Genomic DNA, 26812 nt, shown 5'->3' with positions numbered 1-26812 from the left:
ATACTCTAGTGCTTCCTCCACAGCCCACAAAATATCTGTAATAAATGACTCTCAACAAATTCTAGAGCAGCAGAAGCCACAGAACAACAGAGTGAAAGAGGCTTCCAGCCAACGGCAACCTGTTAAGCCAACAAGAAATGTCTATCTCACAGGACTCTGAGTGGAGTGGAGCCCAGCTCTGGCCTCACAGCACTGGGAGGAACCGGATCTGAACAGACCTCAAGGGCAGAATTCACAGCAGGGAGGGTCCTAGACCCCTCAACCCACAAGCTACAAAGGAAGCTCCAAAGGTCAGTGTGTGAGGGCTTTCCCAGCTGGGAAAGAGGGGAACAGGGTCCCCACAAAAGTGGCCTCAGGTGGTGGTAGAGATGATGGCAACAGCAGCAGCCAACTGTGGGCAGCAACGGTAGCCATGGAAGCAGCCTAGGTTATTGTCCAGGTAGCTCAGTTTAAAGCCTCTGGGGGGAATTGAGCAACTGATCTGAACCTCAGCCCTCAGTGGTGGCCCCATCCCCACCCAAGCCCCTGGGGAATTGAACAGCTGATCTGGATATCAGCCTTGAGTGTAGTCCTGGGGGAAAGAAGAGCACTAGAACCCTCCTCTTGACAAAGGATTCAGAAGTCAAGTAACTGGCTGGAAAAATGCTCAAAAAAAGGAAAAACATAAGGCCATAGAAGGTCACTTTCTTGGTGAACAGGAGTCTCCTTCCATAATAGCAGATTAGGAAGAATAAGGCATACTATCAGAGGAAGTCAAGGCTTCTACCTCCAGTACCTCCAAAATGAACATGAAATGAGAACAGGCCATAGAAGAGCTTGAAAAGTGAGTCAGAAGCTTGCTAAAGGACCAAAAAAAAAAATGCTGAGGAAAATAATACCTTTAAATAGGCTAACTCATTTGGAAAGAGATCCAAAAAGCCAATGAGGAGAAGGAGGCTTTAAAAGGCAGAATTAGAGAAATGGAAAAGGAACTTCAAAAGATCACCAAACAAAATAGTTCTTTAAAAGAGAGAGTGGAGTTCAGGGAAGCTAATGGTTATGAAATAAACCAAGAAGTTAGAAAACAATAAAAAATGATTGAAGAAATAGAAGATAATGTGAAACATCTCATTGAAATAAAACAACTGACCTAGAAAATAGATCCAGGAGAGACAATTTAAAAATTATGGGACTACCTGAAAGCCATGATCCAAAAGAGAGTCTAGACATGATCTTTCATTAAATTATCACAGAAAACTGCTCAGATATTCTAGAACCAGAGGACAAAATAAATATTGAAAGAATCCACCAAATACCTCCTGAAACAGACACAAAAAGAGAAACTCCTAGGAATATTATGGCCAAAATTCAGAGTTCCCAGGTGAAGGAGAAAATATTGCTACACACTAGAAAGAAACAAGTCGAGTATTACAGAAATACAATTAGGATAACAGGATCCGGCAACTTACATTAAGGGATCAAAAGGCATGGAATAGAATATTCCAGAAGAAAAAGGAACTGGGATTAAAACAAAGAATCAACTATCCAGCAAAACTGATTATAATACTTCAAGGGAATAAATGGTCATTCAATGATATAGAGGACTTCCAAGCATTGATGATAGAAAGACCAGAATTGAATAGAAAACTTGACTTTCAAACACAAGAATCAAGAGAAGAATGAAAAGGTAAACAGGAAAGGAAAATCATAAAGGACTTTCTAAAGCTGAATTGTTTACATTCCTACACGTAAAGATAATATTTGTAATTCTTGAGACTTTTCTCAGTATTTGGGCAGGTGGAGGGATTATACACACACACACACACACACACACACACACACACACACACAGAATACAGGTTAAGTTGAATCAGAGGAGATGATATCCATAAAAAAAATAAAATAAAATTAAGGGGTGAGAGAGGAAAATACTGGGAGGAGAAAGGGAGAAATGGAACAGGGCAGACTATCACTCATAAAAGAGATAAGAAAAATCTTGTTCAATGGAGGAGAAAAGGGAGGAGGTGAGAGAGGAAAAGTGAAGCTTACTGTTTTCACAGATGGCTTAAGGAGGGAATAACATGCTCACTAAACTTGGTATGAAAATCTACCTTACAGTACAGGAAAGTAGGGGAGAAGGGGACAAGTGGGGTGGGAGGGATGATAGAAGGGAAGGAAAATGGGAGGAGGGAGTAACTAGAAGTAAACACTTTTGGGAAGGGACCAGGTCAAATGAGAGAATAGGAAAAAAAGGGAGGGGACAGGGTAGGATGCAGGACAATATAGTTAATCTTACACAACATAACTATTATGGAAGTCTTTTGCAAAATGACACATATGTATCCTGTATTGAATTGCTTGCCTTCTCAGTGGGGATGAGTAGGGAGGGTGACAGAGAAAGAAGTTGGAATTCAAAGTATTAAAAATGATTGTTGAGAATTATTATTGCATATAACTGGGAAATAAGAAATACAGGTAATGGGGTATAGAAATTTATATTGCCCTACGAGAAAGGAGGGAAGATGAGGATAGGGGAAGGTTGAAGGGAAGGATATACTGAGGGAAGGGGTAATCAGAATGCAAATTATTATGGTGTCAGGAGAGCGGAGAGATGGGGAGAAAAATTGGAACACAAAATTTTGTGGAAATGAATGTTGTAATCTAAAAATAAATAAATGAAATAAAAATTAATAGACATCTCCAGTTTTCCCCCTCCTATTCTAGTAGTTTGCTTTTCAAAATAATATAACCATAAATACATAAGGGTATATTTATATTTGTGTAGTATACATAAATATATATTTATAATATTCATATATTATATATATAATATACATGTACAATATGAGCAGCTAGGTGGTATCATGTATATGGTGCTAGGGTCAGAAAGACTTATATTTATAAGTTCAAAGCTGGCCTTAGATAATTAATAGCTGTGTGACTCTGAGTAAGTCTCTTAGTCCTACTTGCCTCAGTTTCTCACATAAAAAATGATCTGGAGAAAGAAATTGCAAACCACTCCAGTATTTTCACCAAGAAAATACCAAATGGGATCTCAAAGATTTGGACATAACTGAAATAACTGAACAACAATAACAAAATGTACTTTAGGAACAAGTTATGTGTCTGAGCACCAATTTCCTCTTCTATAAAATGAGTATGATAAATGTTAATCCACTTACTTCACAGAGTGGGTAGAAGGATCAAATGAAGTCCTAGAGTCTTAAGATTATAGGTGTAGACCCAGAAGAAATTTCTGAAATCCTCTAATCTGCCCTCTTTACTTTAAGGAGAAAAGAGTATGGGCTCAGAAAGATTAAGAGCCTTGGGCAAGGTCACAAAGGTAGTACATAACTGAGCTGGGGCTTGAACTCATGTCATGGTGATTTGAAAGTATTTTACACAGTATTAAACTTTACATAAATATAAGTTCACGTTATAAATATTGTTATTGTTATAAATGATTGGTATAAAGATAATGGGAATTTTCAATGTGAAATATACCTAGTCAACACACAAGGTAATCTTCCCAGTGGATTAAATGATTCAAGAAAACACATTTTAAATGCTTCCTATAAATCAGTAACAATTTATTGGGTATAATTTTTATTCTTAAAGCCTTAAGTGAAAATAAGATAAATGTATGATAAGAAACAAGTCCTGTTCCCCAAAGACCTAAAATCTAACCAGAGAAATAAAATGAATACATATATACAATCAAGATTTTAAAAGAAAGTGTATAACTAAGTACCATCTCTGTGAACTGCAGTGTTGAGGCAATACTAGCAGAAAAAATGTTGACATGGATTAGGTCTTGAACACTGATTAGAAATTGCATTTCTGAAAAAGAAAAAAAAGAAACATGTCCTTGGTAAGGAAACTTAGGAACAAATTTCCAGAATGGGAAGTCAGAGAGAGGCAGTGGGAAAAGAAGGGGGGGGGGGAGAGAGAGAGAGAGAGAGAGAGAGAGAGAGAGAGAGAGAGAGAGAGAGAGAGAGAGAGAGAGAGAGAGAGAGAGAGAGAAAGAGAGAGAAAGAGAGAGAGAGAGAGTAATAACAAGGCAAAACTAACAGATATAGTGATCTTTTATGTGGTTATGTAAAAGAGAGTTGAAAAAATGAAGTGTGTTCAAGTTATAGATGGATTTCTCTAGTTAAGGAGATTTATAACGTCAGAGAATGTGAAAATGGCAATGAATCCATGGGGCTATGTCATACAGTGAATTGAATGTTGAATTTGGAGTCAGGAAGATCTAGGTTTGAATCTTACATTAGCCACATACCCAGTGTGTGACCCTAAGTATGTCTTGAAAATGGCCACACTTCACCCCTTCTTCACAGGCCTGATATGATGATCAAATATGATAAGTTGGGTAAAGTACTTATCAAACTTTTTAAAAACATAGAAATTTTATTATCATTAATATTATCTCAGAAGTATTTTGTTTACCCTACACTCAAAAGGAACTTCCACTCTAACATCTCTAACACATCCAACAATAGTTATTGAAGTCTGCTTGGAGATATTTAATGAGGGGCAACCATTAGTTCTCAAGACAACCTATTCCATATAAGTGCAGCTGTGATTGGCAGGAAATGTTGCCTAACATGGTTTTCAACTTCTGCCTTTTTTGTTCTTGGTTCCAACATCATGGTTCCACTTCTTTCAATCTTAAATCCTTTCCCTTTTCGAACAGAAAAAATGTTTATAGTGTGTATCTTTCATTTTAATTCCCTCTATGACTGTTCCTTACCATAGGTGATTGGAGTGATGAGTGTCAGTGGAGAACAGAAACAATCAGTCTTTGGAAAGTTGATTCTGAATACGGGTGGTTTATTATTTTTACACCTTTTATGACTGGTGTGTTAATATCTCTCACATTCTCTGTGAGAATATATTTTTGCTGAGCTGCTTTCATATCCTTGTTCCTCAGACTGTAGATGATGGGAGTTGCCACAGCATAGAAGAGGGCAATCAGCTCATCTGTTGCATGGGAGTCTTTGGACTTGGGCTTCACGTACATGAAGAGGATGGTCCCATAAAGCATGATCGCTACAGTCAGATGGGAAGAACAAGTAGAAAAAGCTTTTTTCCTTCCTGCAACAGAACTGATTCTCAGGATAGTAAAGAGGATAAAAAAGTAGGAGATGAATATGAATACCACTGGAATCACTACTACAAAGATATTTTGATATCATCGTTAAGAACACATTGAGGGAAATGTCTTCACAGGTCAATTTCAACACAGCCAATATCTCACATGTGAGATAATCAATGATGTTCCCACAAAATGACAACCGCATAGTTAGAGTGGTTTGTATTACTGAAGTCAACCCACCTGCCTTCCAGCAACTGGTCACCAAATTCACAGAAATCTCCTTGCTCATGATGATGGGATATCTCAGAGGCTTTCAAATGGCCTCATGCCGATCATATGTCATTACAGTGAGAAGCACACACTCTGTGCATGCCATAGCAAAGGAAAATAACATTTGTAGTCCACAGTCAACAAAGGAAATAGATTTTTTCTCTGAAGGAAAGTTCACAAGTAAGATAGGAACTGAAGCAGATGTGTAGCAGATGTCCAGAAAAGAGAGATTACCAAGGAAGAAATACATGGGTGGATGGAGGTGAGAGTCCAGGATGCTGATTATAATAAGGAAACTGTTGCTCAGCAGGATTACAATGTACATGATAAGACATAACAGAAGGAAAAGAAAAGAAAAGAAAAGAAAAGAAAAGAAAAGAAAAGAAAAGAAAAGAAAAGAAAAGAAAAGATGGAGTACCCAGCAAGGCCATGAAGAAAAAATATAGTTATAGAGATCTTATGTTTTTCTATTTGCTCCCTATCTTCCACCTACAAGATTTCAGACAAGAAGATAAAGCACCAACTTAACAATACTGTAGTGAATTTAAATATAACTTTTACTTTTGAGATTCCTATATTTAACATGTTGCCACATATGTAAAATTTCCAGTGTCCCAGCCAAATTTTCCACATTGTTCATTTCTCTAGACTAGCGTATCTAAAGCACCATTACTTTCAAGCTATCAGAGTGATACAAACACAGACACACAGACACACACAGCTCTGTGAATAGATTTGAAACCATCATTGACTTTTTAGACCTAGAAATTATTGGGACTTTTAAACAAATGGTTGCCCTCCTACTGCAGTAGATTCAGCACCCATTCCCTACACACATGAATTTTTCTAGAAAAAGAGAACGAAGCTAGGAGATATTTAGTGCTTATTTTATAAATATACAAGAATTTGGAAATATCTAGCATAGTGTAAACACACTATGGAGATAACTTAGACTAATCAAGACTATGCTTTTTATAATATTCATAAAATATCATACAAACATTTCTACAGATAGAATGGAATTAGGTTACAAACCAATATGGACTACCTTACTGGGTTTAAAAGAGTCTTAGACCTTCTAGGGTATGCTTTGACATATGGTACCCCAGTCTTCTTGTGGGGCAGAGAAAAATTTATTTATTTGTCCACCAGAAAGGATGAACTGCTTTTTCTAATGAAGGAAATAGGGAAAAGAGAAGAGGCAACACCAGAAAAATTTATTTGTCCTTAGGTCATTTCCCATGCTTCTTGTTTCCTTCCCTTTCTGTTCCTTTTCCTTCCCTTCCCTTCCCTTCCCTTTTCTTTTAGTCCATTCCCTTTTTTCTGTCGTTCTTTCTTGCTGCTCTAAACCCTTAGACCCAATGGTCTCTGAAGCCCAGGGATTGAACAATAGGTTCCTGTCCAACCTCCACTCAATGGCTATTTTGTAACCCTCCTGGCTTAGAGTGAATGTCAATAGTAACAGTTTCTCTTCCAAACAATTCTGAGGCTCCTGCCTCTCCCAGAATGATTTATCTATTTTTTTTCTTTTCTGTAAAAGGGGCCATCCCCTTGACTACCTTTTAACAAGCCTTATTCTCTGAATGTGCACTACCTCACTTAAAGTGAGTACCTGAAAAGGCCAAGGTCTCTCATTCTATCCTGGGCCATGTCCAGACATTCTAATAAATATCAGGTCACTGGAACCAGATGGCTCAGGAGGAGAAAGTGAGGCTTTGCACACTTCTCCCTCACGCAAAACAAAGTCAAATGCAAGTCATGTCATCATTTCTCTGATGTCATGGTCCTCTTTAAAAACAAAGGATGAACACAACAACCTGTTTAATCTCCATTTGCTATAATCTCTGTCAACTCTTTTTGACTTGAATCTGATGTTTCTACAGTAAATTACTCATTTTGTTTTGCATGCTCTGTGTCCAATCTTATGAAAATTTCAATGAGAAAGAAGGTTGTTATCCATTTTTATCCTCAAGTCAACTGACTATCAAAAGAGTAAACTGTTAATGTTTGCACTCCTCTTCCCTTGACAGAAAAACAAAAGCGTTTAAGTCTTATATGTTCTACCACATCACAAATACTAAAAGATAATTTAAAAACCAGTCTTATTTCTAGCATCAGAAATCACCACTGGTCTCTTGAGTGATATGGCAGTCTTCTTGACCTTTCTGGTTTGTTGCTTGAGATGTCATCAACATAACTCTTTGTGAATGATCTCCATTCGTTTTAACCCTGATTTTGCCTGACTCACTGGATTTTATCAAGTATCGTTTTTACATTAGATTCATTTAGGTATGTTTAATATCCCTTTACTACACTGTAATTTAACTATCCCAGTGCTCTACATGTGGTAGGAACATTTGTTTGTCATTTTTTTTTTTTTTATGTCTGACTCTTCATGCCCCATTTAGAGTTCTCTTGGCAAAGATAATGGAGTAGTTTGCCATTTCCTTCTCCAGCTCATTTTATAGATGAGAATCTAAAGCAAACACCTTTAAGAGATGTGCCCCGGGTCAGCATATATTAAGGATCTGAGGCCAGATTTGAACTCATAAAGAAGCCTAGGCAATCACATGCCATATTGTGGTCAGGCAAGTGTTCCTTTCCAGGGATAGTCAAAGGTAAGTCTACAGAAAAAGACAGTGAGAAGGAGGCCTGAAGTCATAAACATAATGAGAGAAGCTTTAGTAAGTAAAGATCCTAGGGCAGAATGTTTTGTTCTTTGTATCAATTTATACTATGTCTTGGGGAGGATATGCCTGGTGCTCACAAGTGTTATTCCTAGGAATAAAAAAGCCAAAAGTGTGAAGAAGAATCCTGACAATACTTAGGGCAGAGACAGTGATAGTAGCATTATTTCATATCTTCCACCTGGACTTTTGGACTATCTTGTCCCCAGAACCAGGGCTCCTGAGTCTACTGTTTTCTATGCCTTCCAAATATGTATAGTAGGGAAGAATTTGATATTCAGTGCAAGGAATTCTTGTCAATAAAATTCATTTTAGAATTGTGAACTCTTGAGTTGGAAGATATATATCACTTAGTACAAATTATGATGGATATTACAATCTTACCTTTACACTGATCATAATCACTTTTATGTTCCATAGCTCATCATACCCTACTCTCTTCTCCTGGGGTCTCAGAGATGTGTCATTCCAATATCTATAATCATTTATAATTCATCATTAATACTTAGATATTTGAAACATAGACACCACATGCATATGATTTTGCTGTTTAGTTGCTCAGATGGGGTATCTCTTCAAGATGAAGACCACTGGCCCTGCTTCCAGTCTAGCTTCTGAAACCATCATCCAGGGAATCAAACCTTGTGGGGAAAAGATATGACAACTGTCTCTGCAGGTGCTATAACCCCTAAGCCCTCTGCAGCAGTAATTGATAAAGACCAAGAAAATAAATTTCTCTCCATCAAAGTCATCAATATCAGAAATAGAAATGGTTTTACTAGAAGAAATAACATTTCAGAAGTTGTATTTGATTGGCTTCTGCACCCTAAGGACCATGTGGCCTTTCCATTTAACTTGTAGCTAAAACCTCCTATATGTATTATTTCCCTTTATTAGGAAACGATTGCATTGAGAAAAGGGACTGTATAGCTCTTGTATTTGTATCCTCAATATTGGCTTAGCTTGGTGTTCATCACATAAGAACTTAAGAAATGTTTTTCATTCATACATGCTTTCATTAATTTATTCATTTATCATCTCCCTGATAACTTGAGTAGTGGAGAAGGTTTCTTCTAGCCTCTCTATCATGCCTTCTAGCAGAGACACTAGATTGCTTATTATCATAAATAATACCTGGTATGGGAGAAATACAAACATTGTACAGTCTAATGAATGTTCCCATAAAATTCACTGTTCTCTCCTTACTCCGTGAAAACAAGATTTCCAGTTCTCAACTCAACATTTAATATCTGCTGATACAAATTAGAGACCTAGATCTCTGTCTGTATTGATTTTGCACATTCCTTTTTTCTAGAGAATTTTTACTTCTTTTTAAATTTTTTTCACTCCTCCTGCCTTTCTGCCTCAGATGATCTAGCTTAGAATCTATATTTGTGTCTCAGGAATCCCTCTACATTGAGAAAAATTTTGTACCCAGACTTGATGGTTTAGCCTAATCTATTCTCATTAACCAAACTATTCTCATTAACCTGTTTAGCATTGAGTGATTATCATTTACAGCCCTTTATATATAGTTGGGAGGTTGTCTTTCCTCTTAAGCTTCAGCACACTGCAGATTGCTTTGTCTTGATTTTCTTTCTAAAGCAACTGATTGCCTCATACTTTAGGAAGTTCTTCCATGTAATGATGGCTTTTGAAAAGTCATTCCTAATAGGTAAAAATTCACTTCAGAATTTTATGGTCTTATTTATATTTCAATTGTAATTGTTAGATGTAATTTCCAAAGTCCACATATCTACAGGGATGGACTTATTCCAAATGTTTATGAATAAGGGGAAGGAAAAATTGTTCAGGGGTAGGAAACACAGGAGGAAAAGTAGATTAAATTGTTTCAAGAATTTTTCAAGAGATTACTCAATTTCATTTTGACTAAGGAGAGCCAATGACCTGACCCATACTAGAAGTGCCCTAAATCTCTAAGGAATAACCCACAGGCTCTATAAGGCAATTTAATTCTCCTGTTCTTAGGGATTATTTTGTTCCTGAAGAAGTTTAAAGTTTTGATGTGAATATACACAGAGTGAAAACTTTCTGATATTTCATGAACCCTATCTCCAAGGTCCAATTGCTTGGAACTTATTAAATTATATTATTTAACACAAAGTTATATCTGAATCTTCAGTCTAGGAAACATTGAAATTCATCTCAGCTCAGTTAAATGAAAAAATTATTCATTAGGATGCCAGAAGCCTCATAGTCTAATGGATAGCTGGCTTCAGAGCAAGGAAGGCAAGAACTCAAGTGACCCTGGACAATATATTTTTCCTCTCATTATTTTAGAAAACTCTCTAAGACTACAAGTTACAATGAAAGTGCCAATCTACATTGGTAGAGTTTCCTCACAGTGGCATCTCATAGATCAAGGAAATAATGGGCCAATTCTCATCTCTATGAAAAATACAATGCTAGGTGATAGCGCAGGTATTAAGTGGCAAGGAATAATTTTTAAAAATGAACAAAATAAGATCTTTTCCACCAATATATTTATGATCTGGTTGGAATGATAACACACTACCACATCTCATACCTAGACAGCTTCATGTTTTATACCTTTGTTATATAATTATTGATTTCTGTGGAATTTGATGATGAATATCGTCAAAAAGTCTTAGAGATGTGCTGTGATGACTTGAACAGTTGACAAGAAATGTCTGGTTTCTTTGCTCTATTCCAAGGGTTGACTTTCTCCTCATGTTAAGTTGCAGATATATTTCTTTTCTTTAAATCCCCAAAGCATCAACATTTGCAAATCAATTCCTCCTCCTACTTATTCAAGTCACTATCTTTCAACCCTTTGTTTTGAGGAAGTAAGTGTTTCAGTTGAAAAGTTTTTCCTAGAAACTAGGTAGAAGCAAGAGTGAATAAATGGCTTCAAAACTCTTTCTTATTCCTGTAACTCCTTTCAGACATAGACCAGAGGAGCAAAATTGGATAAAGTATGAAACTCAATAACATGGCCAGGGAAATTGTTGTTTGTCTTTGGCATATCAGTTGCTCCCATCACAGACAATAACTAATTCTATTAGTTTACATTAATTTGTATTTTGTAGTTACAAAACGTCTTGTATGCATTATTTGATCCTCAAAAGATTTAGTTAGGTGGCCAAGAACTGGAAATCAAAGGGATGCCCATGAAATGGGGAATGGCTGAACAAGTTGTGGTATGTGTTCATTCTTCATTGCCGAAGAAGACCACGCCATCAGAGAAATAATGACATGACTTGCATTTGACTTTGCTTTTGAATGAGGGACGGCTGTGCAGGTCACCAGCCTTACTTCTCCTCCAGAGTCATCTGAATCCAGTGACCAGATATTCATCAGGATGACCGGAGATGACGCAGGATGAGGCAATTGGCATTAAGTGACTTGCCCAAGGTCACACAGCTACTGAGTGTCAAGTGTCTGAGGTGAGATTTGAACTCAGATACTCCTGACTCCTGCACTGGTGCTCTATCTACTGGACAACCTAGCTGCCCCAAGTTGTGGTGTATGAATGTAATGAAATACTATTGTGCTGTAAGAAATGATGAACAGGAAAACTTCAGAGAGGCCTCGCAAGTGAAACGAGCAGATCCAGGAGAACTTTGTATACAGCAACAACCACAGTGTGCAATGAATTTTTCTGGTATACTTAGCCCTTTACAGCAATGCAAGGACCCAAAAAATTCACCATGGACTCTTGAGGCAACATGCCATCCATATCCAGAGAAACGACTATGGAACTGGATTGCAGAATGAAGCAGACTACTATCTCTTCTGTTTTGTTTTGTTCGGGTTTTTCTTTTGGTTTCTCCCTATTTTAATTCTTCCATGCAACATGACTAAGGTGAAAATGATTTTAGTAAGAATGTATGAGGGCAGGGCCAAGATGGTAGAGTAGAAAGATGGACTTGTAAAAGCTCTCCCCCATAGCCCATAAAATCCCTGTAAAAAATGACTCTAAACAAATTCTAGAACAGAAGAAGCCACACAATGACAGAGTGAAAGAGATTTCTAGCCCAAGGCAGCCTGGAAGGCCAACAGGAAAGGTCTGTCACACCTGGCTCAGAGCAGAGCACAGTTCATGGAGTTCAGCCAAGTTTTGGTCATGTGGTGTGGCAGGGACAGGACCTGAACAAGCTTCAGGGCATGAAATCCTTGGCAGCAGCTGCAGTTCCCAGATTCTTCAAAGCACAAACTGCAGACAACTTCAAAGGTCACTGAAAAAGGTCTTTCTCCCACATGAGAGATGAGCATTATTGATCATATCAACAACAAAACTAACAGAAACCACATGATTACCTCAATAGATACAGAAAAACTTTTGACAAAATATGATACCCATTCCTATTGATAACACTGAAGCACACAGGAAAACTGTAACCTTCCATAAGATAATAAGCAGCATCTGCCTAAAACCATCAGCAAGCATTATATACAATGGGGATAACCTAATGCATTTTCAGTAAGATCAGGGATGAAACAAGGATGTCCATTATCACCACTGTTATTCAATATGGCATTAGAAATGTTAGCTGTAGCAATAAGAGAAGAAAAAGAAATTGAAGGATTAGAATAATCAAAGAAAAAAGTAAATTATTACTCTTTACAGATGATATGCTGATATACTTAGAGCATTCCGAAGAATCAAGTAAAAAACTCCTTGAAATAATAAACAAATTTGGCAAATTTTCAGGCCACAAAATCAACCCAGATAAATCACCTACATTTATATATACATACATACATACACACATACATATATAAGATATTTATATATCCATATATCCAAGATATATGCAAGTCACTGTCAAACACTGAAATCAAATCAAATATATTAATTAAAAAAAAAAACAAAAACAAAGAATGTACTGATCACCTCCTGAAAGAGATCTGAAAAGGAGAACTCCTAGGAATATTGTGGCCAGATGCCAGAGTTCCCATGTCAAGGAGAAAACATTACAAGCAGCCAGAAAGAAACAATTGGAATATTTTGGAAATACAATCAGGATAACACAAGATTTAGCAACTTCTAAATTAAAGGATCAAAGGTCTTGGAATATGATATTTCAGATGTCAAAGGAACTTGGATTAAAACCAAGAATCACCTGCCCAGCAAAACTGAGTATAATACTTCAGGGGAAAAAATGGTCATTCAGTGAAATAGAGGACTTCCAAGCATTCTTGAAGAAAAGACCAGAGTTGAATAGAAAATTTGACTTTCAAACCACAAGAATCAAGAGAAGCAAGAAAAGGTAAGCAGAAAAGAGAAATCATAATGAATTTACTAAAATTGAACTGTTCACAATCCTACATGGAAAGATAAAATTTGTAACTCTTGAGACTTTTCTCAGTATTAGGGTAGTTGCAGGGATTACATACATATAGACAGAGGGCACAGAGTGAGTTGAATAGGAAGGGATGATATCTAAAAAAATAAAATTCATGGGTGAGAGAGGAATATATTGGGAGGAGAAAGGCAGAAATAAAATGGGGCAAATTATCTTTCATAAAAGAGGCAAGAAATAGCTTTTCAATGGAAGGGAAAATGAGAGGAAAAAAGTGAAGCTTACTCTCATCACGTTTTTATATATATATACATATATATATAATCATTTTCAATGACCATATGATCAATGATCAATAATCATATATATAATCATTTTATTTATTTTAAATTTTCTACAATCACTACCATAAAATTTAGATTTTTTCCCCCTACCTACCCTCCCACTACTCCCCTCCCTCCCCAAGACGTCACACAATTCTGTATAGGATCTACAGCTACATTGCCATTGAATACATTTTCACTATATTCATGCTGTGTAGAAGAACCAAAATAAATGGGAGAAATCATATAACAAACCAAAACATAACACACACACACACACACACACACACACACACACAAATGTTCTGCTACATTCTGCAATTGAATTCCATGGTTCTTTCTCTGAATCTGCAAGGCATTTTGCCTTAAAAGACCATTGGGAATTTTTTTTTAATGTCCTTGCATTGCTATGAAGGTTCAAGTATACCAGAAAAAACTCTCGCACACTGTGGTCGCTGCTGTGCACAAAGTTCTTCTGGTTCTGCTCCTTTTGCTCAGCATCAGATCATAATAAATCTTTCCAGGCCTCTCTGAAGTCTTCTTGTTCATCGTTTCTTATGGCACAATAGTATTCCCTTACATTCATATACCACAATTTATTCAGCCATTCCCCAATTGATGGGCATCCCCTTCATTTCCAGTTTTTGGCAACTACAAAGAGTGCTGCTATAAATATTTTTGCACATGTGGGACCCTTTCCTATTTTTATGATCTTTTGGGGATACAGTCCTAGAAGTGATATTGCTGGGTCAAAGGGTATGCCTTTTTTTGTAGCCCTTTGGGCATAGTTCCAAACCTCTCTCCAAAATGGTTAGATGAGCTCACAGCTCCACCAACAATGAATTAGTGTTCCAAATCTCCCACATCCTCTCCAACATTTATCATTTTCCTGTTTTGTCACTTTTGCCAATCCAATGGGTGTGATGTGGTACCTCAGAGTTGCTTTGATTTGCATTTCTCTAATCAAAAGTGATTTTGAGCATTTTTCATATGATTATAGATATCTTTAATTTCTTCCTTTGAAAATTGTCTGTTCATATCCTTTGACCATTTATCAATTGGAGAATGACTTGTATTGTTGTACATTTGACTCAGTTCTCTACATATTCTAGAAATGAGGCCTTTATTCCCGAGATTAGCTGTAAAAATTCTTTCCCAATATACTACATCCCTCCAAATTTTGGTTGCATTGGGATTGATTGTGCAAAAACTTTTCAGTTTAAGGTAATCAAAATTATCCATCTTGCACTTCACAATGATTTCTATCTCTTTTTAGTCAAAAATTCTTCCCTTCTCCATAAATCTGATAAATACACTATTCCTTGCTCCTCCTGTTTGTCCATGGTATCAATCTTTATATCTAGATTGTGTACCCATTTGGACTTTATTCTTGTGTACAGTGTCAGGCATGGGTCTATGCTGAGTTCTTGTCACACCATTATCTAGTTTTCCCAGAAATTTTTTTCAAACTGTGAGTTCTTATCCCAGAAACTGAGGTCCTTGGGTTTGCCAAACAGGAGATTACTATATTCGTTGCCTACTATGTATTGAGTGCCTAGTCTACTCCACTTGTCTACCCTTTGGTTTCTTAGCCAGTACCAAGTGGTTTTGATAATTGCTGCTTTATAATACAATTTGAGATCTGGTAGGGCTAGGCCACCTTCCCTAGTATTTCTTTCCATTAATCCCTTTGATATTCTGGACCTTTTGTTCTTCCAGGTGAATTTTGATATTATTGTATCCATCTCTAGAAAATAATTATCTGATAGTTTAATTGGTATGGCATTAAAAAAGTAAATTAATTTAGGTAGAATTGTCATTTTTGTTATACTGGCTTGGCCTACCAATGAACAACTGATGTTTTTTCCACTTACTTAGATCTGTCTTTATTTGTGCAAAAAGTGTCTTGTAATTGTGTTCATATAGTCCCTGGGTTTGTTTTGGCAGGTAAACTCCCAAATATTTTGTAGTGTCTACCCTAGCTTTAAATGGGATTTCTCTTTCTATCTCTTGCTGTTGGACTTTGTTACTAATATATAGGAATGCAGAAGGTTTGTGTGAGTTTATTTTGTAACCTGCAACTTTTCCAAAGTTGTTTATTATTTCAGGTAGTTTTTTACTTGAATCTCTGGGATTCTCTAAGTATATCATCATATCATCTGCAAAGAGTGATAACTTAGTTTTTTCTTTGCCTATTCCTATTCCTTCAATTTCTTTATCTTCTCTAATTGCTACAGTTAACATTCTTAGTACCATATTGAATAATAGTGGTGATAATGGACATCCTTGTTTCACTCCTGATCTTATTGGAAATGCATCTAGCTTATCTCCATTGCATATAATGCTTGCAAAAGGTTTTAGGTAGATACTGCTTATTATTTTATGGAAAGTTCTCTTTATTCCTATGTTCTCCAGCGTTTTTAATAGGAATGGGTGTTGTATTTTGTCAAAAGCTTTTTCTGCATCTATTGAGACAATTGTGGTTTTTGTTACTTTTGTTGTTGATATGATTGATAATGATAATGATTTTCCTAATGTTGAACCAGTCCTGCATTCCTGGTATGAATCCTACCTGATCCTAATGTATTATTCTCGTGATAAGATGATGTATTCGTTTTGTTAAAATCTTATTTAAAATTTTTGCATCTATATTCATTAGAGAAATTGGTCTATAATTTTCTTTCTCTGTTTTGTCTCTTCCTGGTTTAGGTATCAAAACCATATTTGTATCATAAAAAGAATTTGGGAGGACTCTTTCTTCCCCAATTTTCAAAAATAGTTTATATAGTATCGGAATTAACTGTTCTTTAAATGTTTGATAGAATTCACTTGTAAATCCATCTGGCCCTGGAGATTTTTTTCCTAGGGAGTTCATTGATGGCTTGTTCAATTTATTTTTCTGAGATGGGGTTGTTTATGTATTTAGTTTCCTCTTCTGTTAATCTGGGCATCACATTTGTTTTAAGGAGGGAATAACGTGCACACTCAATTTGGTATGGAAATCTATCTTACACTACAGGAAAGTAGGGGAGAAGGAGACAAGTGGGGTGGGGGGAATGATAGGAGGGAGGGCAAATAGGAGGAGAGAGCAATTTGAAGTAAACACTTTTGGGGTAGGACAAGGACAAAAGACAGATTAGAATTGTCTGGCCTAAATGCCGTGGGCTGTCAGGTCCTTCTTACCTAACTCAGGTCTTTGGTGATCAGCAGGATAAACGTACGAGAGAAAAGACCTCCAGAGTCAGACAAGTGTAGGCTTTATTCCAGATACCAGCTACATGTCAGCATGCAGGATGAGTACTCCCTGTGGAGCCCTCTTCTCCTTCTGGAGGAGAGAGGAACCCTCTGTCTCTCAGTGTGCAGGGGTAGTGCTCCCTGTGGGAGCCCCCTGTGGGAGCCCCCTTCTCCCTCCTGAGGAGCAAGGAAAAGAGAAGAACCCTCAGGCTTTCCTGTCCACATTTAAGCTTTCCCAGCTGCATAGTTCACTCGTGGATACCGTGCATGCTCTCAGCCCCTTAGGCAATTAACAACAGGTGTGCTCAGACCACGGATGAATTTCAAGGGTGGGATGCTCTCCCCAGCAAGTTTCCACTGAGAAGAGGTGGAAAAACAAGATAACTCGTGTCTCACTCCTCAATTCCCAGCTGTTCCCTGGGAGGCCTCGTGAGAGCTCTGCGATTTAGAAGCCCTCACCTTTACCTGACCCGAGACTGTTCATGTGAAAATCGAGCTTACACCCCAACATAGAATAAATGGGCAGGATAGGATAGCGGGAAATATAGTTAGTGTTTCCCAACATGATATTTATAGAAGTCTTTTGTATAAGTACACATGTATAGCACATGAATTGCTTGCTTTCTCGGTGGGGATATATGGGGAGGGAGAGAGGGAGAGAAGCTGGGATTCAAAGATTTAGGAACTAATAATGAGAATTGTTTTTGCATGCAACTGGGATAGAAGAAATACAGGTAAAGGGCTGTAGAAATCTGCCTTGCCCTATAAGAAAAGAGAGACAATGGGGATAAGGGAAGAGGGGTGTGATAGAAGGGAGGGCACATTGGGGTAAGGGTAAACAGAATACACAGTGTGTTGGGGTGGAGGAGGGGACAGACAGGGAGTACATCTGGAATTCAAAATCTTGTGGAAATGAATGTTGAAAACTAAAAATAAATAAATAAATTTTAAAAAGAGATTGGGATGGAGGATTAACTGGGAAGGGGTGCACACTGGAAGGGAAAGGAAAAGGTACTACTAAAAAATTTTCCCATAGAAGAGAAAGAATATGCCTGTCTTAAGAGATAGGGCTTTATAAAAGAGTTTATCTCTGGGAATTTTGCACATTTGGGTTACCCTTCCACGAAGGTGGGCTGGCAGGAAACTTTTATTAAAAGCCTACTATTTGTCAGGCACTATGTTGGATGCTACACAAATAATTTCTCATTTCATCATCACAACTCTGGGAGTTATGTGCTTTCATTATCCCAATTTTACAGTTTAAAAAGCTGAGGCATAGATTAAGTGACTTGCCCAAGATCACACAGCCAATAAGTAGCTGAGGCAGGATTTAGCTCAAATTTTCATGACTCCAGATCCAGCACTTCATCCACTTGTCCATCTAGCTGTTTCTATGAGAAGAAGTTGTACCTGAAGTATAGTATCCCATCTCAGGAGAGGAGGTCTTTGAGTCTCCAAAAGAAGCCAGCACCTCCAGTGGTAGAGAGGACGTAGAAACAAAGATAAAATGGCCTTAGGAAGAGCGATGAGTCATCATTGAGCACAAGGTCTGACTGAGTGTAATGATGTAGGAGACAAGGCAAATACCCTTCCATGACACTGTTTTCATTCGACATTGCTTTCTTTGTGAACTGATATTTCTTTAAGTGAGGCACATTACAAAATGAGAAGGATGGGGTAATGACTAAAAATACAATATAAAGTAAGTGAGGAACTTCAACTTTCTTTCTTCAGAAGCTCTAATCTCATGATAGACACAGAGAAAATGAAAAACAAGAAGAAAGACACATCAACTACGAAATGCAGAACAGAATTCAAAATAGAGCAGTAGCAAAAGGAAAGGAGGACAAAATGAAGGAAATCTTGGGAAAATGGTTCAAGAAAATAATTTTTCTGAAAAGAGGAGGTTGGTGGGGAAACTTGGGAAGGAAGATTTTGAAACAAAGGTTTGATTGTGGAGGGCAAGTGAAAAGTAAAAAGAGAAGGAGAAATAAAGAAATACTTAGATGATATATATAAATAGATAAATAATTTAAGGAAATTCAGGGAACTAAGTACACAACAGGTGAACATCAACAGGAGAGCCTGTGGGAACAGACTAGACTAAAACTTGGGTAAGCAAAACTAACTTCAAGCATGAAAATGGGGAAGGAGTGATAATAAACCCAATTTAAAAGAAATAAATGAAGGAAAATATAAGTGCAGCAGGAATGGTCTTAAATATAAACAGGTAAAATAACACAATTAAATAAAAAAGAGTGATAGAGTGGATTCCAAATAAAAGTCAATGATTTTTATATAAAAGAAAAAAAAATCTAAAAGTGAAGCTATACATGATGAAAATAAGAGCTGGAACAAAATTTCCAATGAATCAGGTGAATCCCTAAAAGTTAGGGATGCATTTCTGCTAACAGAAAAAATAAAAATAAAAATAGAAATCCACAATGGCAAGGGAGATAAAATAGGGAAAGTTCATATATTTTAAGAAATTACAGACAATGAAACAAAGTCAGGGCTAAGTATTTATAAACCGCATGCCATAGCATCTAAATTCACAAAGGAAAATCTAACTGAACAGCAAAATTCCACAGATGGTTAACTTAGAGGTTATAAGAGACTAATGCCCTCATTAGAGATTATAATATTACAAAACAAAAATGTGTTAAAAGAGGCAGAAAAGAACTTTTGTCAGAGAACAACAATCATTTATGTTAAAAACTCCAAAAAACAGTCAGAGAAAGATCATTTTGGGTCATGAAAAAAGCATATAGGGGGTGGAGCCAAGAGGGCAGAGTAGAAAGATGCACATACTCTATCTAGCTCTTCCCCCACAGTCCATAAAATACCTGTAAAGAATGACTCTCAACAAATTAGAGAGAAGCAGAAGCCACAGAACGGTGGAGAAACTTAGATCTTACAGGTCACCAGAGCATACCCTATTCTTGACAAAGAACCTGAAAAGTCAAGTAACTGGTTGGGAAAATACCCCAAAAAGGGAAAAAAATAAGACTATAGAAGGTTACTTTCTTGGTGAACAGGTATCTTCTTCCATCTTTTCGGATGAGGGAGAACAATGCTTACCCGCAGGGAAAGACAGAAACGTCAAGACTTCTATATCCCAAAGATTATAATGGGGAAGTTGAATCTCTCTCCTCCACACCTCCAACAAACCTTCCAGGAAATTGAAAATGAAGTGCATTTAAGGAAACCAAAGCTTCAATTCTAAGTGAATTGAGGTTGGAAATTGAAGATGGGTTAAGGAGAGCAGGATATTTTTCCCAGGTTGTATTCCAGAGAAGAAGTGGAAAAGCAAAGGAATATGAATTTCAAGGAATCTCAGCAACCACCACCACTACTGGTTTTAGATTAAATATCTAATCTATTTCACTATCTCTGGCTTTCCCTATTATATCTCTTTCTACCTTATGCACATTCTACCATGTCATGAGGTCTCCCTTCTCCTTGCTGTACTTGCTTTCTGACACAAAAATAGCACCTTGATTTGTTGTTTGTCAGGGAAAGCAAGGGAGAACAGTATGGTTTATCCTCTATCTTCAGTCTATCTTTTCTTCATTCCTTCTTCATGACTTGTCTTCACCATTTGACGCTTCCTTAAAAGTAAATTCCTTCTGAGGTCTAACAGTCCTAGAAATGTAGTGATTTTTGATGGCTGCATCTTAGTACTTCTGTCCTACAAAGTTTCCATGGAACATTTCTGGGGGATGTAACACACACACACACACACACACACACACACATACTCACACACATACACACACACACAACTCTCACATACACTCCTTTTCTCTTGGCAAAGTCTAGCTTTCCCCCACTCTGTTTCTCTTTTTCAAACCAGAAGGCAACATAAGTAATCCCCTGAAAGATATCCTCTCTCATACTATAGACAGTACTAAAGAACAATTTTGCCTTTCTTTAATTAATCAGTTCTCACCAAAGGAATGCCTTTCTTCCAGTCAGCTAGTCTCCCCACAAAGCAGCTATAAAGTCTAACTTTTAGCTTTGTCCTTTTCAGCTTCTGTACTCCACGATATTGATTCTGGTCTCTTCTGTCCCTAACTGTCTGAGTGGTCAGCTGACTCTCCTGCTTCTTTCTTTACTTAATTGTCTCCTGCCTTTTACTTCCTCTCTTCTTTTGCTTAGCTTATAATACTACAAATTAGACTTCTTCACAAGCAACTATCACTTCTAACATACTGTGAAACTCAAAAATTCCAACTTTCTCTAAGATATGATCCCCAAAGTCCTTATGTAATCTACCCATAGTCCCCCAAAGAATTATTTGATTCTTAATTTATTGATTATATACTTGAAAACTCTGAAAAGAGCCACATGCAAATGAACTGATGTACTACAATACCCTGGCACGACTATTGCCTCAGTCAGTGCTCTGCTTTCTAACAGATCTTCTAAGTACAATTGTCTGAGGGACAGTACTCCATCCACTACATCATATTCTTGAGTTTGCAGAGCATTCTTGTCTCATCATTTTATCTGGCAGACTATCTTTTTTTCCTCACACTGATTTTATCAGTTTTTCTGACCCAAATGTTTTTTTCCTGTTCCTTGTAGAAAATAAAATGTCTATTGTAAAAGGGGTCTTACTTTCCATACACACATATATACTTATAAATATGCAAAGGAAAGTGGAGTTTAACTCAGAAAAGAAGCATGGATTGTCTGGAAACTGACTGGGAGGACTACCCAGAATTCCCTGTTATTTGAAGTACTAGCTGGAGAAGTCTGTATGGTCCTGTTTTTATCTACAGTGTGAGAGAGGTCATATGGTGTAGTGATTGGGTGCTGATTTGAAGTCAGAAAGACTTGGACTAATTCCTACTTTGAACACCTACCAGTATTGTGGCCTTGGACTTAATATATATGTGAACCAAGCAAATCTTTCGCATGTGTGCTAATTAGCTAACAGATGTAATGTGTGGAATACCCATTGATTGGACTGCTAGGTGGCACAGTAGATAAATTGCTAGACCTGGAGTAAGGAAGACTCCTCTTTGAGAGTTCAAATCTTGTCTTCTGACATTTCTTGACTGTGTGACTGTGCAAGTCAATAACTCTGTTTACCTCTCTGCTCCTCACCTATAAAATAAGCTGGAGAAGGAAATGGCAAACCACTCTTATATCTTTTCCAGGAACACCCCCAATGGGATTTTGAACAGGAGGACATGAATGAACTGAAATTGATTGAGAGTGACTGAAAACAAATAGTAAAATTTTCAGTTTTTCAGTTATGTCTGACTCTTTGTGACTCCCTTCAGGCTTTTCATGGCAAACATTGGAGTGCTTTGCCATTTCCTTCTCCAGCTCATTTTACAGATGAGGATACTGAGGAAACAGGGTGGAGTCACCTTCCCAGAATCACATAGCTAGTAAAGATCTGAGGCAAGATATTGTCAATTGGGAAGCTATTAAAATAGCCAAGGCTACAAATAATCAGAGTCTGAGCTAAAATGGACAGTTGTAATTGAAAAGAAGCAGAAGGTATTTGAGAGATGTTGTAGATATCGTTTGAAAACAGTATCATCATCATGTCATTGTCCTATTAAATAACTTTCAATTCTAAACTCCCCTGTCAGGAATTCAGGGTCCCCATACAGGTAAGGAAGTACAACTGACCAGGCTTATGCCTGTCTGATTATGTGTGACATAGAATTTATTGCTAGAACCAGAAATATACAGAATGACTACAACTGAGAACAACTCTTTGTTTACTTTTCATTCAGCAAGTTTCTTGCTTCTTGTTGTTGATGTTGAGTCATTTCAGTTATGTCTGACTCTTCATGACCCCATTTGGGGTTTTCTTGGAAAAGATACTACAGTCATTGGCCATTTCCTTTTTCAGCTCATTTTACAGATGAGGAAACTGAGGCAAGCAAGGCTAAGTGCCCTCCTCAGCATGACACAGCTAGTAAATGTCTAAGGACAGACTTGAACCCATGTGCTCTAACCACTGCACCTCTTAGTTGCTTCTGACACTTTAGCAAATCACTTAACCTCTTTAGATCTCATTTCTTCTTTTGTATTAAAGAAGTTATCTAAAATGACCTCTATGTTCCCTACCATCTCTAGCTCTATGGTCCTATTATGTTTTGTGACCCAACTACTCTCTTCTATGATTTCTCAGGTTCAATCAGACAAATCAGGCTCGTTTCATCTTCTAGTGTCTTTGCTCATACTGCTCACTTATGAGCAATGTGATTTCATGAAAAAAGAACCTGAATTAGTTCAAGACAGAAACTGACGACTTGTATCAACCAAAGTATTCACAGAAGTATTCTTCGTGGTACTAAAGGCTTGGAAATGAAGTGAGAGCCCAATATTTGGGAAATGGAGAAAAGGAAACTATGGTGTATGAAAGTAATGGAGTATTTTGGGTAGTAACAAATGATGACATGAGGAATTCGCAGGAACATGGGAGAATGTTTAGGATTTAATAATGAGTAAAATAAACAGAAGCAAAAAAATACACAGAATGACTATAGCTGTGTAAATGAAAAGATGACTAAAAAAACTGAAGTCTGAGTAACTGAAAAATCAACGATGTTTACACAGATGGTTCCGGATTATTTTATGTACATACACATACATGTATGTGTGTATATGTATGTATACATATACATATGCATGCATACGTATAGACGTACATACTCATCACAGAAAGACTGGAGGATTACTAGGTCAGAATTTTGCAAATATTTTCAATATAGTCACTCTGTCTTTGATTCTTGGTTAATTGTTTATCTTTGTCACTAAGGAATATTCAATTCCCTTCAGTTGGGAGAGAGATAGAGAGGTTCTAGAAATGACTCTGAAATGAAGACAAAAGCCATCATAAATAAAACTTATTTTAAATAAAAGAACTTCATCAGACTTACATTCTAGCATTGGTCCTGAAACTTCCTACCTTTATGACTCTCAGTCTCATTGATAAAATATAGATGGGGGAATTAGACTGCTGCTATTCACTTTGATTCCATCATACGTCTCTAGATTGCCTCCCTCATCTCTCTTCATGTTCAAAATCTACTCATCTTTTAAAGGATCAGTTCATGTCCATTTTCTCCATTTTTCTCTACTCTCAACTCCTAACAAATTTATGATTAGTACCACACAGTTTAAAATGAATCCCTATCCACAAATCTCGCCACTAAACAATAAGTTTAGTTTCTACTGTATTATTGTAAGTTAAAATAAAAAGTTTAATATTTAATTCTGGTCTGTTTTTTTTATATTTGTCTTCTCTCTCCCAACTGGGCAATAAGATTCTTCAGATTAAAGATAATAAGCAAAAATTATTTTGTGTTCCCCACAGAATCTAGAACCGTGTTTTCTTGGTGTAGGAAGAAAAGTAATTTTATCAGATTCCTACCCTCTGCAAAGATGCTGCTACTGATTAGAATACATTGTTAAAGAGGTACAAAAGCATACCATGGTGAAGATAAAGAGTTTATTGTGATAACCAAACCTAGAAGGCTGGGTAAGAGTTGGGAAACAGGTTGGGAAAGTGGTCCAAATTCAGGGAGATGTCAGCCAAAATACTGGAGAAGGAAAGTTGGTGCCACGTGAAGTCTCTGCAAGCAACATTTTCCTTTTATGGTAGTGCAATGCTAGCCATGCCATCCTCCTCCAGCATTCAAATCAGTCACCACTGTAACCTAGCCAACTCTAACATGAGAATATTATTATTAATAATAGTATGGTAGAAACTAAACTGTTTATTTAATGAAGAGATTAATGGATAGGGTTTCATTTTAAAGGTCAGTGATAAAGTACTGTTCTTCATCGTACAGGTTATTCATTGAGGGTAAAAGAATGACCACAAGTTCTACAACTGTGTGTGTGTGTGTGTGTATGTGTAATTTTTCATATTTTTGATTTGTGTATTACTTGCTATTTGGCTATTTGTGTATTACTGGCTATACTGGCTATTTATTTCTATATTCAGACAAGCACACACACATTTTGGGAAATGCTATCCCTTTTTAAAACATGGCACATACAATTTCTACCAGTCACAAAGGCCTGTAGCACAGTGTGGATGGAGTTATTGGACCAACTAGGTCTTCTAGTGAACTATGTTTCATCTGTCCTGAGATGCTTGCACATTTTATCTCAACCAAATGGCTTTCATTACCATGTATGCCAAATAATAAAGTGTGGAAAACTCACAAAAGACCATTAGTCTATCTGAAAACAAATGAAATTCCAAAGAATAAATCAGGGTGCACCACGCCTAAACAGAAGCAAGATTAAGGGCCTATGTTTGTCAACGTATTTTCTTTCATACGTTAAGAATGACTGTGTCTATTACAAGCATTTTGCTTCAGCACATGAAGTATGGATAATGTGTACAACTAAATTTTTATGCTGTAATTGTCAGTTTGGAGGATATGCACATTGTTAATTGGAAGTCGTATTATTAAACATGGGATGTATGGTTTCTTTTGAGTCTAGAATTGTACTAACTGACCAATATATATGATGGTTGTATAAAAGGTTTTTCAGAGGAATAGAGCTTTTTGAAAAAAACTCTTAGTAGCCCCATTGGTTTTCTTGAGAAATGAAAAGGCATCACATATGTTCTTAGTGCTTTTTTTAATGTCACTGAGGAAGAGCTTGCCCTCAAAGTACATAAGCAGAAAAGAAGAGAAAGCCACTAGATTTTCAATTCCTTCAGTGATACAATTTAGTTTAGATAAAGATTCTTGAAGCCATGAAATGGAACTCCCAGTTTTTATATAACACTATACTATGGCCCAGAAATCCCTAGCTAGCAGTAAAGCTAGAATTGTCAGTAAGGTCCTATACTTTCAGCTATCCCACACCATAAATTTCTACCCAACTTATTAAGTCTTTAAGTGAGAAAATTATATTCATTTTTTTTTTTTGTTTCTTGAAAGTGCTACCCATTGGCAAAGAACTGGAAATTGAGGGGATGCTCATCACTTGAGGAATGGCTGAACAAGTTGTGATATATGAAGATAATGGAATACTATTGTGGTATAAGAAATAGTGAGCAGACAGATATCAGAAAAACCTGGAAAGACTTGAATGAACATCATGATGCTGAGTGAAGTGAACAGAATCAGGAGAACATTGTACACAGTAACAGTCACAATGTGTGATAACTAACTTTGGTAGACTTATCTCTTCTTAGCAATGCAATGATGTAAGACAGCTTCAAAGGACTCATGATAGAAAATGCCAAAAAAGGAACTATGGAGTCCAAGTGGAAATTGAAGCAGATTCTTTGCTCTCTCTGTCTCTCTCTCTGTTTTTGTCTCTTTCTTCTTTCTCATGGTTTCTACCACTAGTTCTAATTCTTCTTTACAATATGATTTGTATGAAAATAGGCTCAATATGAATGTATATGTATAACCTATATCAAAGTACTTGCCATCTTGGGGTAGGGGAAAGGGAGAGATTGGGAGAAATTTTGCAACTCAAAATCTTATGGAATTGAATGTTGAAAACAAAAAATAAATAAATATTTAAAAATGTATTACTCATGCTCCCAGAATCCATAATCTGTTCAACGAGTATTTATTTAGTACCTACTATGGGCTATGACCTATACTAGATACAGAGGATACAAAGGAAAAAGTCAAAAATGTTACCTTCAAAGGACTTACATTCTTCAGGGGTAGGAGGAGGGAATGACATGTATAAAGGTAAATAAATATATATTCATTATTGTAAAAGTATACATATATCCATAAAAAATACACATGTATATGCATATATTTAGAATAAGCAGAAGGTAATGTTGGGTGGGACTGTCTAATAATTGGGGAAAATAGAAAAGATCCTTAAAGGAGCTGATCTTTCAAGGAAGCTGTAATTTCCAAATGGAGGTAAAGAGAGAGAACTTTCTAGTCACCTTTCAAAGTCTATGGG

General features: G+C 36.8%; 1 pseudogene; it reads right to left on the bottom strand.

Moving 5' to 3' along the window:
• Positions 1-4756: 4756 nt before the first annotated feature.
• Positions 4757-8433, bottom strand: LOC140502829 (olfactory receptor 13C4-like; annotated as a pseudogene).
• Positions 8434-26812: the final 18379 nt, after the last annotated feature.

The sequence above is a fragment of the Notamacropus eugenii genome, chromosome 1 (genome assembly GCF_028372415.1).
Source record: "Notamacropus eugenii isolate mMacEug1 chromosome 1, mMacEug1.pri_v2, whole genome shotgun sequence".
NCBI lineage: Eukaryota > Metazoa > Chordata > Mammalia > Diprotodontia > Macropodidae > Notamacropus > Notamacropus eugenii.
This window is presented reverse-complemented; position numbering and strand designations above follow the sequence as displayed.